Here is a 16,493-nt window from a genome sequence, read left to right on the forward strand (position 1 = left end):
TTCTGGGTATTTATCCAAAGAACACAGAAACACTAATTCGAAAAGATATATGTTCCCCCATGTTGATTGCAGCATTATTTATAATAGCCAAGACACGGAAATAACCTAAGTATCCATCAACGGATGAATGCATAAGGAAAATGTGGCATATATATACAATGGAATATTAGTCAGCCATAAAAAGAATGAAATCTTGCCATTTGTGACAACATGAATGGACTTTGAAGGCATTATGCTACGTGAAATAAACAGAGAAAGACAAATACTGTATGATCTCACTTATATGTGGAATCTAAAAAAAAAAACAAGCTCATAGATAGAGAACAGATTGGTGGTTGCCATCAGTGGGTGTGGGGTGGGTGGGCAAAATGGGTAAAGGGAGTCAAAAGGTACAAACTTCCAGTTATAAAATAAATGTCATGGGGATGTAATGTACAGCATGGTGACTATAGTTAATAATACTGTATTGCATATTTGAAAGTTGCTAAGAGAGTAGATATTAAAAGTCCTCCTCTCAAGAATAAAACTTTGCAACTATGTATAGTGACAGATGTTAACTGGACTTATTGTGGTATCATTTCACAATATATACAAATATCGAATTATGTTGTACACCTGAAACTTCAGTTATACCTCAATTAAAAAAATGTAAAAGTGGGGCTGGACCCATGGCCTAGTGGTTAAGTTCAATGTGCTCCGCTTCAGTGGCCTAGGTTTGGTTCCTGGGCACAGACTTACACCACTCACTGGCGGCCATGCTGTGGCAGTGACCCACATACAAAATAGAGGAAGATTGTCACAAATGTTAGCTCAGGGAAAATCTTCCTCAGCAAAAAAAAAAGTAAAAGAAATGAAAAAGCAAAGCTATAGCTTTTTAAAATGTATTATTGTAAAATAAAACATGCATACAGTGAGTGCATAAAACATAAGTGGATAGCTTAATGAATTATTGTAAAGCAAATTGAATATTGCCAGCAGTCCAGAAGTCCTCTATATTTCTCTTCCTTGTCAAAAACCCCTCCCTCAACTGTAGAGGTAAGCAATAACCTGCCCTTTATGATAATCACCTCCTGGCTTTGTTTCACAGTTCTTAACACTCAACTATGTATCCCTAACCACTATAGTTTAGTTTTGCCGGTTTTTTAAATTTCATATAAATAGACTCACTCGGTGTGTATTTCTTTGTGTCTGGCTTCTTTTTTCAACATTCTCGTCATGTTGTTGCATGTAGTAGTAGTACTTTCTTTTTCATAGCTATACAGTATTCCATTAAATTAATATGCCACAGTTTATTCATTCTTGTGTTATGTGTGGTTGGGTTCTTTCCAGTTTTATTACAAACAGAGCTGCTCTGAACATTCTTGGACATGTATATTAATGTACATAAGCATATATTTCTGTAGGGTTTTTTAGTTTGGGTTCCTCGAAAAGCAGACCCTAAAACAAGGATTCAAGTACAGGTAGTTTATTAAAAGCACTGGTAGGGGGCGGCATGGTGGCGCAGCAGTTAAGTGTGGGTGCTCCGTTTTGGCAGCCCAGGGTTCGCAGGTTCGGATCCCCAGCACGCACTGACACACCACTTGTCAAGCCATGCTGTGGCAGCATCCCAAATAAAGTAGGGGAAGATGGGCACGGATGTTAGTCCAGGGCCAATCTTCCTCTGCAAAAAAGAGGAGGATTAGCATCAGATGTTAGCTCAGGGCTGATCCTCCTCACGAAAAAAAAGAAAATAAGCACTGGTAGAGGAGTGGAGAAATAAGCCAGAGAAGGGAAGAAACCCAATAAGAGTTGCTTTATCAAGCATATTGCCACAGTAGGCACTAGAGCTAATCATACTGAGCAACTGTGAAAGTCCACAGAAGACACCCCTCAGAGTTCTTCCACCTGGGAAACAAGGGTGTTGGGGTATTTATCTGGCAGCTCTCATCATTCACTGATTTGGGGAAGCTCCTGGGAGAGGACATTAATTCCCCAACCCTTCTGGCCTACCCTGCATATGGACAGAGCAGGATCTGGCAGCCAGCAAAAGCCCTTAGGAAAAGCGATGAAGGTGCCAGCAGTTGGAAGTTAGACTGACGTGCACTAGGATGGTGAAGGCCAAGGGGGTGCCAGCACATGACAGGGGGTCTGTCCAGGAGCAGAAGTTTTGAGTCCGAGGCATGTACATATTCAACGATATCAGATAGTGCCAGTCTTCTAACCTTTCGTACCAATTTACACTCCCGCCAGTGGCACAGGAGAGTTCCCATATTCTTGCCAGCACTTGGTATGGAGAGACGCTTACATTTAAGCCATTTTGGTGGATGTATAATGTTGTTTTAATTTGCAATTCTTGGGTTACTAATAATTTTGAGCATCTTTTAATATAATTGTGGGCAATTTGGATTTCTTCTTCTGTGAACTGCCTCTTCAAGTCTTTTGCCTGTTTTCGATTGGGATGTCTGACTCATTCTTATTGATTTCCAAGAGATTTTATATATTCTGGATTCAGGCCCTTTGTCAGTCATTTGTGTTGCAATATCCATGGCTCTCCTTTTTACTCTCTTATTAGTATCTTTTGATAAACAGAAGTTTTTAATATTAATGTGCCCTACTATGTAAATCTTTTTCTTTTGAGTTAGTAGTTTTTGAGTCTTGTTGAAGAAATATTTTCTGTGATTTTATAAAGGTATTACGCTAGATTATTTTCTGAAAGATTTATTGTTTTGCCATTCACACTAAGGTCTGTGATTCATGCAGAACTTTTTTTGTGTGTATGACATGAAGTAGGGGTCAAGAATTATGCCCTGCCCCAGTGCTTATCCAGTTACCCTGGCTCCATTATTGGCAAGAACACATTTTCCTCATGTTCTGCAGTGCTAATCTTGTCATTCAATTAAGTGTCCACACATATATGGATCCGTTAGTGGGCTTTCTCTCCTGTTCCGCTGGTCTGGTTGTGTATCTTGTCCCAGTACTACACCGTGAAAAGTGTACTTATTAGTCTTGATAGGGATGCAGCAAGTATTCCCATCTTGTTCTTCTCTATCAACAATAGCTTGACTGTTCTTTGATTTTTCCCATATAAATTTTAGAATCAGCTTATCAAATCCCAAATACTGAAAGGAAAGAAAGAAAAAAGGAGAGGAGAGAAACCTGCTGGGCTTTTGATTGGAGATTTGATTGGCTCTGTAGATCAATATGGAGAGAATTAAATGCCTTACGGTATTGAGTCTCCCAATCCATTTATTGAGGTATTCTTTAACTTGTCTAACAAAGTTTATTGTTTTCTCTGTCAAAGTCTTGAATACCTATTGTTAGATTTATTGTTAGGTACTTAATGTTTTGATCCTATTATAAATGGCATCTTTTTCATTCTCTGTTTGTTGTGTTGTATAGCAAGACACTGTTGTCTTGTGTACTGATTTTGATCCTGGGAACTTTGCTCAATTCTCATATTAATTTTAGTAGTTTATCTGTATCTTCTCTTGGATTTTCTATGTATAGACCATCAATATTGATTTTTCTATGTTTGTCTTGTAACTGACCACTTTACTGAGCTTTCTTATTATTCTAATAATTTGTCCATTGAGGCTCTTGGGTTTTCTAAGTTAAAAATCACGTTAACTTATAATTATGAATGTTCTGTTCCTGCCTGGAGAAGCAGTGTAGGGTAGCTGGTAGGTACAAAGAGTCTGGAGTCAGACTACCTGAGTTTGAATTCCAGCTCCATTACTTACTATGTAATCTTAAGTAATTTGCTTAATCCTCTGTAACTCAGTATCATTAATTATAAACCACCTCATAGGTTAACTGTAAAAATTAAATAAGTTAATACACTTAGAACAGTGCCTATCAAATAATGAGCACTCAGCTTATGTCAGCTTTTGTCATGTTATCAATTAGTTTCATTCCTTTCTTATTTCTTTTTTCCTATTTTATTGCATTGGCTACTTTCCCAGCATGATATTGAATATTAGTTGTGCTTTCAGGCCTCACCTGAAACTTTGAAATATGTCCTTCTAGTTTTTAACAGGCATAGTTGTTTTATTTTGTTTTTCATCTGTTTGACATGTATGAAATTATCTTTAACTGGCCTTACAAATCTGGTGCTAAACTCTGCAAGAGGGAAAGACTTTTCCAGAGGAATTTATTTTTTTCAAAATATGTTGTTCACATAATGATGAAAACATTAATAATGGAATTATTTGATTTTAAACGTCACTGAAATCCTGTTGTGAAAGGAGGTACCGACCCTTCTGCCTTCCTGCAGATTCAATGGTGTAGCCTTTCCAAAGAGGTGCTGTTTGTTAATGTAATGATACTCCTTTGGATGTTTGGGGTGAGTTCGGGGGGTAGTCATAGCCACAGGGCTGCTGACCAATTCTTTTTTTAGGACATCATCACATTCTTGAGCTTTTAATTTTGATTAAATTCCAAGTAACTTGGAGTATGTCTTCATACTATGATGTCTTCATACTATGAATAACTTTATGAAAAGTTATTTTTATTTTCATAAAGAGTATATAGATACACTTTTTGAGTCATTATGTAACTGAGGATGCCTCCCTAGAGGAAAGACCACCTGCACTGCATTAAATTCTAGCATTACAACTGTGGTTTCAGTTTTGCTCTTAATTTTTTCCAATGCTATATATATCTCATTTTCTTGCAATTTTTTGTCTTTCTCATCTCTTATCCTATGCTTTTTTGTTATATACCATTACTTATAGAGTTCTGTTTTCTTCTTAATCACTTTCTGTTCCTGTTTCATAGAAGCCATCTCTTTTTGCATGATATTGAGATACCAAATGATTCTCTAAAATGTTTTTTAAGTTTCTGTAAGATATTTTCAGATCAATTTCCTCTGATTTCAGATGATGGTCCTTTTTTTCTATTTTCCGATATTTTTCATCTGTTTCCTTTTGTCTTGTTTATTTGTTCTCGAATGAGAAAGACCCATTCAGGCCTGATGTGGTCCATAGAAAGGGTGTGTGTTTTCCTCATGACCTCTTTTCTGGATGTTAATGTACTCAGTCTCTCAGATCTTCACTAAACCTACCCTAGCTCCTAACACGTAACCAGCTTCGTTATAATTTGCCCCTGGTGGACCAACATGGATTCATCTCCTGCATCCACACTTGGATTGCTGACAGGCTGGTCAAATGGAGTGTGTGCAGCAGTCCCCGGTGTACTGCATGCCAAAGCCTCCTCTTGTCCCTGAATCATCTAGAGCACTCTTTGAGGTGTGATCTACCACCATTGGTGTCCCTCCTCCACCCCCCAAGTTTTTTGCGTAGTTGTTTTCCTACATATGCAGCTCTCAATTGATAGGTGGAGGGGAGTAGACAGCACTCTGGCCGTTTCAAGAGGCATCACTTATCCAGTCGAGTGATGGCTGCTTAACTTGAATTTCTGAACAGCTGGAGAACTCGGGTGTTATTTTTTTGATCCAGATGTTATTTTTCAATCTAGTTCCATTGGCCTTGTGCTTAGGTGAAAATTCCTCAGAAACGCCCCCATGCAGGTTGACTGCAGTCCTGGTTTTCAGTTTGGTGAATTTTATCTTTTATTCTAGGTCTTTGAGATGATTTTAGTTGGGAATTAGGAGAGGCTGCACCAGGCTCTCCCCTCCGTTTTAAGCCAGACATTTCTATCTAGAATTAAACATTTGGTTTAGCAACTCACAACTTCCTAGATAGCTTGCAGGAATGCAGCTATGCAGGAGAACTGAAGATCTCTCTTTGCCAGGCTTCTTCATAGGCAGGTAGATGACCAGGAATTGTGATTTCAAAGGCTGAGTGCGCCAAACAATTTATTCTAACAGCCAAGTGGGAAATAAAAGCCCCACTGGACTAGAAGTGAAGGACTCTGGGATCTCAGGGCTCTGTCACTGAGCAGCTGTGGTCAGTGTTGGGCAAATCATGGCACCTCGAAGAGCCTCAGACTCCTTATATCTAAAATAAAAGATTTGACCAAATGGTCTCTAAAGTCCTGCCTTCTAGGACTCGGTGGTTTTACCAGCTGGCCTGGAACATCTGCTGTTGGAAGCCTATTCCTTGGGGCTCCCCTGTTGCTCTCAGAGTTCCTGCTGAAAGGAAAGCAGAGGTAGAAGGCACATCGGCACTGGATGTGTAAGCTCCGGCGATGGGCAGAACGTGCTCGAGAGGGACAGCTGGAGGAGCGCCGGGCAGCACAAGATGCACAGGCCTGGTGCCCTCCTCTGGGATATTCGCCCTCTGGAGGACCCTGGGCCTTTTCCAGCCCCTGCCTTTGCATAAGCAAATTGGCAGACATCCAAAGACCCCTATTTCCTGAGTTCCCTTCAGTGACTTTGTGTTGAAGGTAAAAATAGAGACAGGAAATAAAACTTGTTTTCTTCAGAGAATGTCTTTGAGGCACGGGAACTGAGAATAGTGGCTGGCTCCCTTTCACTTGACAATAAGTGGACATTGGGGAGTTGCTGTAACGCTTGTCGCAGCCAACCTGCTTATTACCCCCCAACACCCAAGTGAAGGCAGAGGCGAGGGTGTGGAGGAAGAGCAGAGATTTATCATCCACATTTTCCAAATGAGAGGAAGAGTCATTTTCCAAAATGAAGAAGGTTCATTTTCCAAAAGAGCACGGAATACCCAGATGGCAGGAATTTGCCCCATGTCAGAAGTGAAGCCCGAGGCGTAGCTCAGGCATTCGAGGGCAGCGCCAAGCCTCCCGGGGTTCCCAGCATCTCTACACTTTGGATGTAACCTCCCTCCCAGAGTGTCCAGAATGAGAGGTGTATGTGTTTATGTGTGTGCATGTGTGCTCACACATGCATGGCCCCTCTGCTCTCTTGTTCCTTCTTCCCGCTCTCTCCTTTCTCTGTCTCCTCTTACCCTTCTGCTCCCACATGCCCCACCCAGAATATTTGCTCTAATAAGCCATGCGGTAGTCTTCACACTGGCCTGGAGTCAACCTGGAGTGCCTTGGCTATCTAGGATGATTTGCCAAATAGCTTAGAGGTTTTTCCCGCCAGGGCTTTGCCTACGCTCACAATTAGAAGAGAGTGAAAGGAAGGAAAAAAACCCGGCAACCAAGAATGGTTCCAAGTCCATTTGCACAATGCATCCTCCCCGTCTCTGCTCTTGGCCTCCCAAATGGACGTTGGTCTGGATGTCACTGGCTCCGCTGCCTGAGTGGATTGGTATCTGGTCCATGAGGAAAGCCAGCTCCCAATCTGGAGTCAAAGCCATTAAGTTTCCCGTCTGACTTTGGCCAGGGACATTTGGAGAAATGAGAGTGGTTAGAGTTTAGCTCTCTGGGGTCAAGTTCACACTACTGGCTCCACAGTAATCTGGACCAAGGTGGCCTTTGATAATAAGGTCAGAAATCACAGAGAAGCAGGGAAAACTGCAAAGAATCTAACTGTGAACTATCTAGAGTTTCCAAATTTTGGAGAGCACAAGATAATCAAAAAATTATTTGAAAAGATCGCGCCCCTTGCAGCCCCTCTCCCCTACCCATCAAGCCCTCCCTCCTCCCAGGTGGGTGATCAGTGCCCCTGGCACCCTCTGGTCCTCAATGGCCAATGCTTAGAGCCTGACCCCCAAGTCTTGTTTGTCAGACCCCCTCTCTATGTCCTGTAGCAATGTGCCAGCACCTGTCCCTTTGCTGGCCCCGGGAAGCCTGCATTACTAAGATTTATCAGCACTGATGGCTTCCTGAACATTAAATATGTACTATCAGAGTAGGTAGCTCTTCTATTCTTGCTTCCCTATTTAAATGCAAGGGGTCCTAGTATTATTTAAAGCTCTTGAAGGGCCGGCCCCATGGCTTAGCAGTTAAGTGTGCGCACTCCGCTGCTGGCAGCCCGGGGTTCGGATCCCGGGCGCGCACCGACGCACCGCTTCTCCGGCCATGCTGAGGCCGCGTCCCACATACAGCAACTAGAAGGAAGTGCAGCTATGACATACAACTATCTCCTGGGGCTTTGGGGGAAAAAATAAAATTAAATTTAAAAAAAAAAAATAAAAACTCTTGAATATGCAAATAAGTTCCAGAGGAAGGTTGCCCTCCTGGACACCATCACCTCTCCCGTGGGCTTCTGTTAGTACCAAAGGGCCAGCTCCTCAGAGCAGGGAAGAAAAGGGCGTTTATTTCCCCTCTTCTTATCTTAAAAACTCCATAGGTTTCTCAGGGAACAAGCTGGAGGTACACATGTGAACTTACTTTTGTAACTGATTTTTCCAACACAATCCAGTTGGTTGCCCCAGTTGATCTTTCCAACACAACTCCAGCCCCTGTGTTCTCCTTGGAGTGTGCCCTCCTTGCTGGAGAGGGTCTCTCGCCCCTCCTCACAAGCCCTTGTAAGAGGGCAGCTGCAGGCTCTCCAGCTGCAAGATGGAAATGACTCTCCTATAGGCAAAGTTTTCAAACCCACATACTTGGAGGTTCAGGGTCTGTGGTGACAAATGCACACCCCATGACTTCCTTCCCCACCCCCACCCTGTGCCCTGGCAAGATCACCCTGAACTATTCAGGGAAAGTATTTACTGAATGCAAGGAGAATAGAGCACTCGTGCATTATATATGTAGAATGTATTTGGATATAAATTAGTAATGTTAGGAAACACCAGGGGTCCAAAATCTATTAGGATCTCTGACACATGTGTAAAAATGCATCACAGTCTTACCTTTTCTACCAGGCTAGGATTGGCTATGAGACAACTTCACAATAAAAATGAAAATCTTTAACCTTTTATTTGCCATTAATCCTCTGGGCAATTCATCTACCATTGTGTAAATCTTGGAAAATCATCTCAAATTCTGAATTCTTAACCTCACCTTATACACCTTCTTTCTTCTTTCTCTATGAAGGAAGAAAGGATATTCATATTTACTGAGTGCCTACTGTGTGCTAAGCCTTACGGCTGGCCTCTTAATGTCCTGGAGTGGTGGGCATTAGTATCCCCAGTTTACAGATGAGGAAACTGAGGCTCAAATTCACGCAGCTGATAAGTGGCCAATGTGGAATTTGAAACCAGGTCTCAATTTCAAGCTGAGGCTTCCTGGCCTACATTTGACTCACCCCCTGGGCAGGAAGGCAGAGGTTGTTCTTGGCTTCTGTATCAGTTATCTATTGCCACAATAATGCTGCATAACACAGAACCACAAAACCAGTGGCATAAAGCCATAAGCATTAATTTTGCTCAGGATTCTATGGGTCAGCTGGGCAATTCTGCTGATCCAGGCCATGATCAGATGGCCTCAGCTGGGCTCGCTCATGCACCTGCAGTTAGCCACTGGGGCCACTGGGGCTGGCTGACCCAGGCTGGCCTGGTGTTTGTCACGTGGCAGCCAGGCAGAGTTCCAAGACCTTGAACAAAGCAGCCGGCTTCTTGAGGCCTGGGCTTGGAACTGCCACACTGTCACTTCTGCCACATTTGGTTGGCCAAAGCAAATCACCAGGCAGCCCAGATCCACAGGAGAAGCGAACAGCCTCCACCTCGTGCTGGGTGGAGCTGCAGAGTCACGTTGCAGGGGGTGTAGACATTGGGAGAAGAAGAATTGGGGCCAATTTTGCAATTAGTCTGCCTCAGTTCCCTCTGTGGGCTGCTTTCCCCCTTGGGGGCACCTGCTTCCCATAAGCCTCAGTTCCCTCCTCTCCTTCCTCTCAAAGCTTCTTGTCATTCATGTTAAGGGGCAGAATGACTGCGGGGAATTAAGAACGGCCCTTTTCCCAAGGGGAAGGGGAGACGTCAGTCTGGCAGAGGTTTAGCATTCCACGGCCCTGATTAAGCTAAAGCAGGCGGCCTTCAGCATCAGCCGGCACAGGAAGGGGAGTCTGGGGTGGGGGCAGCAGGCCGATCCTTCTCTGCCTACACCTGAGACTGGTGCTTCTTCAGGACCCCCTTCCGGATTGGCTGCCTCTGGCCCAGCATCTTTGGCTGACATGTGTTCTGCTGGTGGAGCCAGGACTCCCTCCTCTCCAGGCGCTCGGCCCTTCGCCTTCCCGCAGGCCTCTGCAAGGACCTGTCTTTGGCCTCTGTGCTTGTGGTTTCCGGGGAGGAGGGTTGGAAGGAAAGTCCGTTTCTGGAGGGTGCTACCCTGGTCTGCACAGGAAATGATGTTGGACGTGTGGGGGAGGTGCAGAGTGGGAGTGGGGTGGGGATGGGAGCGCAGAAGGGGAAGGAGTGCTGGATTCCTTTGGAGCACTACGATGGGCCAGAGAGCTCATGAGAAAGAAACAAGTTGAGAGGAAACAGGAGGGATGGGAGTTTAAAAAGCAGAGTTCAGAGATGAGAGGACAAGCCAAAGGAGGCTGGTGTTTCCAGACCCTAGCCACCAAATCAGACCACGCTCGCCCTGCTGCTAACTCGCACGCTGCACCTGCTCAGGCCGCCTTCCACCAGCACATAATTCACAAATACCCACCAGGAACCCTATGGCGTGGTCCCAGAGGTCAAAGACGCTACTCCCCAAACCCTGAAGCTTCTAGTCTAGGAGGGAAGAGAAGCTCCCGATTCCATTCTCCACTAGGTAGGTGGGGTAAGCATCCCCAAAAGAGGCACCTGCCCACTATGGGCCATCAGAGGCAGGACGGACTGTGTACAATAACCGTCTGCAGGTGACAGCCTACAATTTCCATAATTCTTCTGACTGGAGGAGAGAAGAGAGGAGGTGTCACTGAAAAACACAGCATTTGCCTTTGGTTTGGGAAAATAAGTAAAACTGTACCAGGCAGAGAGAGGACCATGAAAGGCAAATCCATCACAAAGGTGGAAAGGACCTGGGCAGTCATTTCCTGTCCAGTCACCACTAGGGAAAGGAAGGCACAGAGAGGCACGGTGATCACACCCAGATCACACAGCTAGGGAATGGCCCTGCGAGGCTTTGGACTTAGGTGGGATGGGAACTGCCCCGCCTTCATCCATTTTAGTCTTCACCCTCCATCAGTTGCCTCAAGAAAAATAAAACAAAACTTTTTGTTTCAAGCCTTAGGATTGTAATTCATTTCCACGAGGCATTTTCTTTTCCGTCAATTGAGGCTGCTGTGCAGGAGCCCGAAGGACCCTTCCGGTGCTAGTAATTCTGTAGCAAATCATTGGGCTGAACTCTCCAAAGTCAAATGACAATGTCCCAGCCCAACCCTGAGAAGGTTGTTCACCAGGGACCTGAATTCATGGGGAAAATCCCAGTAGCCCGGGGGGTCTCAGCTCCAGAGCAGGGAGGCCGGAGGAGTCTGACCCCGCGTTGGGTCCGTCTCACTTCACGGGCTCCCCAGGACCGAGGGAGGCTGGGAAAGGTCCCCAGGCCTACGTCCCAGCTCTGACGCTAGTTGTGTCACCCTAAACAAGCCACTGAACCCTCACCAACTGTAAATTGGGAATCCACACCTCTGCCTACCTTCCTCTCAAAGATGTTGTGGAAAGAAAGTTCTGATGGGGATCCAGACCTTGGCTGCAGCTCTGACTCACCTCACTGGGCTTCCAGCTCCCCGTGAAAACTGACAGCCCCAGACCAACAAGGGTCCTAATGTCCTCTGACTCAGTGATGAGGATCAGGTTACAGACGTTAAAGATGTGCCGGTGCCTTGAAGAGCTGAAGCCACAGCACCTGTGGGACCAGGCGTCAAGGTGAAGAGTGGTTCCAGGATGACCCCCAGCCTGTGTCTGCCTCACAGAACCTACTAGATACTCCCCCTTACCCTCCACACACACACGCACACCCACACACACAACTGAAGTCACTCTACCTGTGTCCAGGCAGGGCCCTCCCAGGGAAGACCAAAGGGGAAAACAAGGCAGGGGGCAGGCAGGTGGTGGCCCTGTGCCGGCCCCTGCTTTGCTTCCCCTACCGCTCTGCCTTCCTTTCCCCTCCCCACCTGCACAGAGACCCTGGCTTCCAACAACCCTTTAGCCTGCAGCATGCAAATATCAAAAGACCTTTGTCACAGGAAGGATGATTAGTGGGGGGTGAAAAGGAGCCTTTTCTGTCAGGGAAACTAGACGGTCTCTGACCTTTGTGGTCAGCACCAGGGCCCTCCCCAGCTGCGAGTGAAAGGAAACACAGGATGATGCATCACTTTTCGTGGCCTCTTTGATATTTTTCTCCAGTCTCTGGTACCATCCCTCACCCTGTCCAGCCTCCCTTTGAATCCCCTCCTGATGTGAATCACCTCTGGCTTTATAACCTTGCCATATGCCCTGACCACACACCTTCATGCTGCCCATGTGTGGGCACAGGACAGAACTGTGGCCAGTTAGTCAGGGGGCCTGGGGACAGCTGGGTTCCTGAGGATGCCCAGGAGCAGCCTGACTATGTAGGGAGCTGGGGTTGGGAGGAAGAGAAAACAGGTCCTTGTGGAGAGTTCTTCTCCTCTCCTGGTTCAGATCAGCTACAGGCTGTGGCACATCCTTGAAGATGCACTATCTTTGTCCTGTTTCTGACCCTCTGAGGGAGAAAAACACAGTGGCCGAGAGAGTTAGAGTCAAGATCTCAGAGAGGGCTTGTGCCTTGGACCAGAGCTTCTTTCTTATCATTTCATTCTGGGAATTCAGTGGTTTGAAAAATTGGTCTCCCCAGGAGCCTGCATTTCTTAGGCAGTGACTGGCTGTCACCTTTGTCATTAACCACAGATGCCTCTCTCTGTGTATACCTGCCAGTCCCTGGTCCTGGTCCACAGGAGACAGCCAGCATTCCCGGTCTGAGTTGATGTTGCTCCTGCCCAAAAAAGAGGGGAAAACGCACTGTAGCCTGGGTAGATAACCTTGTTGTAGATAAATGATTTCTCCTAGTCTTTGAAATAGAAATGAGCTCTCAAACCCCCATGGCCCACATAGGGACCACTTCCCTGTGAGAGGACGGAGGTCAAGAGTAGCTGAGGGCTTTGCACATCCACACCCGCATCCGTCAGCCTCACCTAAGACATGTATCAACCCCTGGCATGCCCTTCCTGCTTTTCTCCTGGAGGAGGGAGGAGAAGAAACAGATCCACGTGGGCTGCAGGGGACTGGGCGAACCTCACACCTTCCAGTGGCAGAATTTACCTTGAGTGGCTGGAACCCAGTAGAGGCTGGATCCGTGAAGACCACTGATGAGCACTTGCTGTTTGTTGAGTTTCTAACACACATTCCTGGGTCATAGGGAGCTACTTGGCATTTTCCTAGCTGTTTAGAAATGGGTATTTGACCGCAGAGTGTAATATTTTAACACCAAAACCATTTACACTCTGACTGTGCCTGTGGAAATAGCTGGCTTCACACCTTGGTTCTGAGAAATTCTGAGTTTCACAACCCCATACCAGCTCCCAGACATCATTCAATCTGTTTACTTTTTCTCAGACTTTCAAAGCCAGTGTTCTTTTGTTTTTATTTTCCTTCAGCTCCCGACCAATTGCTTTTTGTGAGTAACAATCCTGGGGTGGCAACTGCCCGTTATAAGGACTCTGGGCGGGTTATGTACCTACTGCCTCATTATTTTGGGCTTTTGGACTTGCCATACATTTGCAGACCACAGGCTACAGCTTTGCATTTGTTGGTGTGGTGTCTGGTGGCTTTGGAAAGCTGTTGAGAAGGCATACACAGGATCTGTTGATCTGTTCTTTCTCTGCAGTTTGCTGCAGTTTCTCTCTTTAAGCCTTTAACATTTTTCTGTTAAAGTTTATATATGTGTGTGTGTGTCTGTGTGCATAAAACCAAATATAATCTGATAGGCCAACAGGGACCTGCACCAATACTGTCTAAACACCCTATTAAACGCACAAATAAAGCATTATCTGAAGAATAATCAATATTGGTATGAAAATTGAGGGCTGTATGGTTAATCCAAAGGAGCAGGAATTGACAGAGGACCTCAGCCAATGTTTGTAGAGGATATTTGTCCAGATTTTGTTATCAGGAGATTACCACGCACCACCATTTCTTCATAATCCTCCAGATGAAGGCTTGGTACCGGGTGTCCCAGGAGATTAGGCCAGGAACAGTAAAGTCTGGGGACCTAACATGGCAGTGTGGTCAAGTACACTGGTTCCCATGTCTCGGAAGAGCCCAAGGAGGTTTGTAAAAGCACAGATTCCAGAACCCTGCCCCACAAGGTGAACATCAGAATCTCTGGGGGTGGAGCCCCAGAGGCTGCCCTGCAAACAGATGCCCTCTAATGTGCCAGTGGCGTGGGTGCCATTTGTGTAGAGGAGAAAGATGGAGAGACCAAAGGATTGGATTCTTGGCCTGGATCTGCAGCAAACTTGGAATGTGACCTCAAGTCAATCACTTACACCCTCTAGGTCTCCATTTATTTTGTTTTAAAATGAAAATAATTCTGCCTGTTTGTCTACCTCAGGGCTACTGGGGTAATCCAATGAGAGGAAGGGTGGGAAGGAAGCATTTACATGTTACCTCACTTAAGCCTCCACAGAGGTGAGCATCATCGTTATTCAGATGAGGAAGACAGGCACTAAGAGGCTCAGTAACTGTCCAAGGTCCCAAGTCTTGGAGGTGAAGGAGCCCAGATTTGAATCCAGGTGCGTCTAGCTCCACAGATTTCTGTTCCATCAAGGTGCTCCTCTGAGACTGTAGAAATCAGGTAGATGCTTGCTAGTCAAACTGAGGCATGCGGACCAGCAGCATCGGCATCACCTGGGAGCTCGCTGGAAATGCAGATTCTCAGGCCACGCCCCCGGCTGACTGCATCCGAATCTGCATTTGAAGGAGCTTTCCAGAAGATTCCTGTGCACCTTAGAGTTTAGAAACACTGTTGTAAAGGACAAGAGAAGGCAAGTCTGAAAATGAGGTTACGATAAACGTACATAATCCAACAAAAACGCAAGATCCTCACAGGGATGAGCAAAGAAGACAACTTTATGGCGAAACTCCTGTGAGCGGAGGACAGCTGTAGCCGTGTCAGCCCTTTCTGTCTGAGCTCCCGTTGCAGGGCAAGCACACCTTATCTGAGAAAGTCCAAACCTCCCAAGAGAATGGGTTTTTAGATGGAAACACATCATTTTTATAGGGGTGTGTATGTGTATTTAATTTTCCAAGGTAATATGATTACTTTCATTCTTTAAAATGAGAGAAGGAAAAGTCAGGAAGAAAGAATTTAGCAAACTGACACCGCCCAACAGTTTTCCTTGCTGAGGGCTCTCCTGTTCCTACCCTTTGAGAGTGTCATCGCTTTTCATTTATTTCAGGAGTGATTCCCTCATGGCAGATAGCATCCACCAGGGAGGATGGCCAGTTAGGCAAAGGGAACTTCAGCTTCCAGAATATCCTTTCTATGGGTGTCGGTCCTCAGGTTAAATCCTAAGACCCAATGGTTTGAAGGATGTTCCCCTGATACTCAAACTGTAGCAGACCCAATACACATGGTGCTCCCTGCAGAATGCAACGAGCAGGAAATCCCTGACCCAGGGCTCAGAAGAGAAACTTGCCAACCAGGGCTTTGAGAAGTATGGGAAAGCATCCAGGCAGCACCCCGAACTGCCAGCCGTAGGGGAAGGTCAGTCCACTATGACAACCTGGGGCCAGAATGTCCAGTAGGATTCGGTTCGGGGAAGAGTGTGTGAAGCCGGCCCTGGCTCCTCCTTGCCTCTCCTGGATTAGCTCTGTTGAGGCTGCGCCACACCCCTGGGTCAGCTGGGATTTCTCTCCAGTGATTTTAATATATGTTCTCATGTTTAAATTCGTGATTCATGTGTACTGTATTATTTAACCCTTAACCCTTCCAAGTCACTTTTTTGAGACCAAATCTGTCTGTGAAGTATACAAATTCCCTGAGAGTCGACACCACTTGTCATCGGTGTCCCAAGCACTCGTTTATGTCCATGGCTCCAAAAAGAGCCAGTCTGGAATATGACACAGACCTGACCATTGCCTTCTAGGAACCTGAAGGGTAAGGCAGAGGTGGTGACACATAAATTAATGTCCTGGCTGCATATGTCAGTGCAGACGTGGATACACATCTACTAAGTCAGAGACTCTGCATGTACTAATTGACATATTTAGGGGGTCCTGACCTTGTAACTTGGGGTTCTTTCACCACGCTCAGCCCTGGTCTTCTTGTACTGGCTTCACTTCAGACTTAGCCAAATTAGGGTTGGCTAAGCCAATTTTTTTATAGTCTTTCCTTCCCTGTGTTGTTTTGTTTTTTTAATTTTTCAAAAGTCTGGAAGAAGGGGCTTTGGGTTGGGATGATACCATCATTCTGTGACTTGTAATTTCATTCTGTTAATAATTTTTTTGAGTCATCTGAGTAGAAGCTTTGGTTTTGAAAAATTATGCACTTTTAAGTTTTGACTCCAGCAAGTAATTTCAGCTCAGCTGTAAACAGTTCTAGAGGGTGAGTCTGAACGGGGAGCTACTGAGCCAGGCTTCCCCCTGGGGACCTGGAGTCCTCACTCCTTGCACAGCACCTGATTTCACAGATAAAGAATTTTAAAGGTGTGCTGGGGGCAAGGGGATGAAAGAGAAAGCAACCTCAATTGGTTCAAAACTAGACTGTAAAACAACCCTGCTGTTCCCTCCCTTCTCCCTTCCCCC

The 16,493-nt window shown here is 45.6% G+C and overlaps 1 protein-coding gene across 1 annotated transcript in view; it reads left to right on the forward strand.

Annotated features, from left to right (window-relative positions):
- ONECUT2 (one cut homeobox 2) overlaps positions 1-16,493 on the forward strand; it is a 57,615-nt gene that overhangs the window by 28,142 nt on the left and 12,980 nt on the right. The gene's annotated exons all lie outside the window — the stretch shown is intronic.

Source organism: Ceratotherium simum, chromosome 14, assembly GCF_057802395.1.
Source record: "Ceratotherium simum simum isolate JZ-2026a chromosome 14, ASM5780239v1, whole genome shotgun sequence".
Classification (NCBI taxonomy): domain Eukaryota; kingdom Metazoa; phylum Chordata; class Mammalia; order Perissodactyla; family Rhinocerotidae; genus Ceratotherium; species Ceratotherium simum.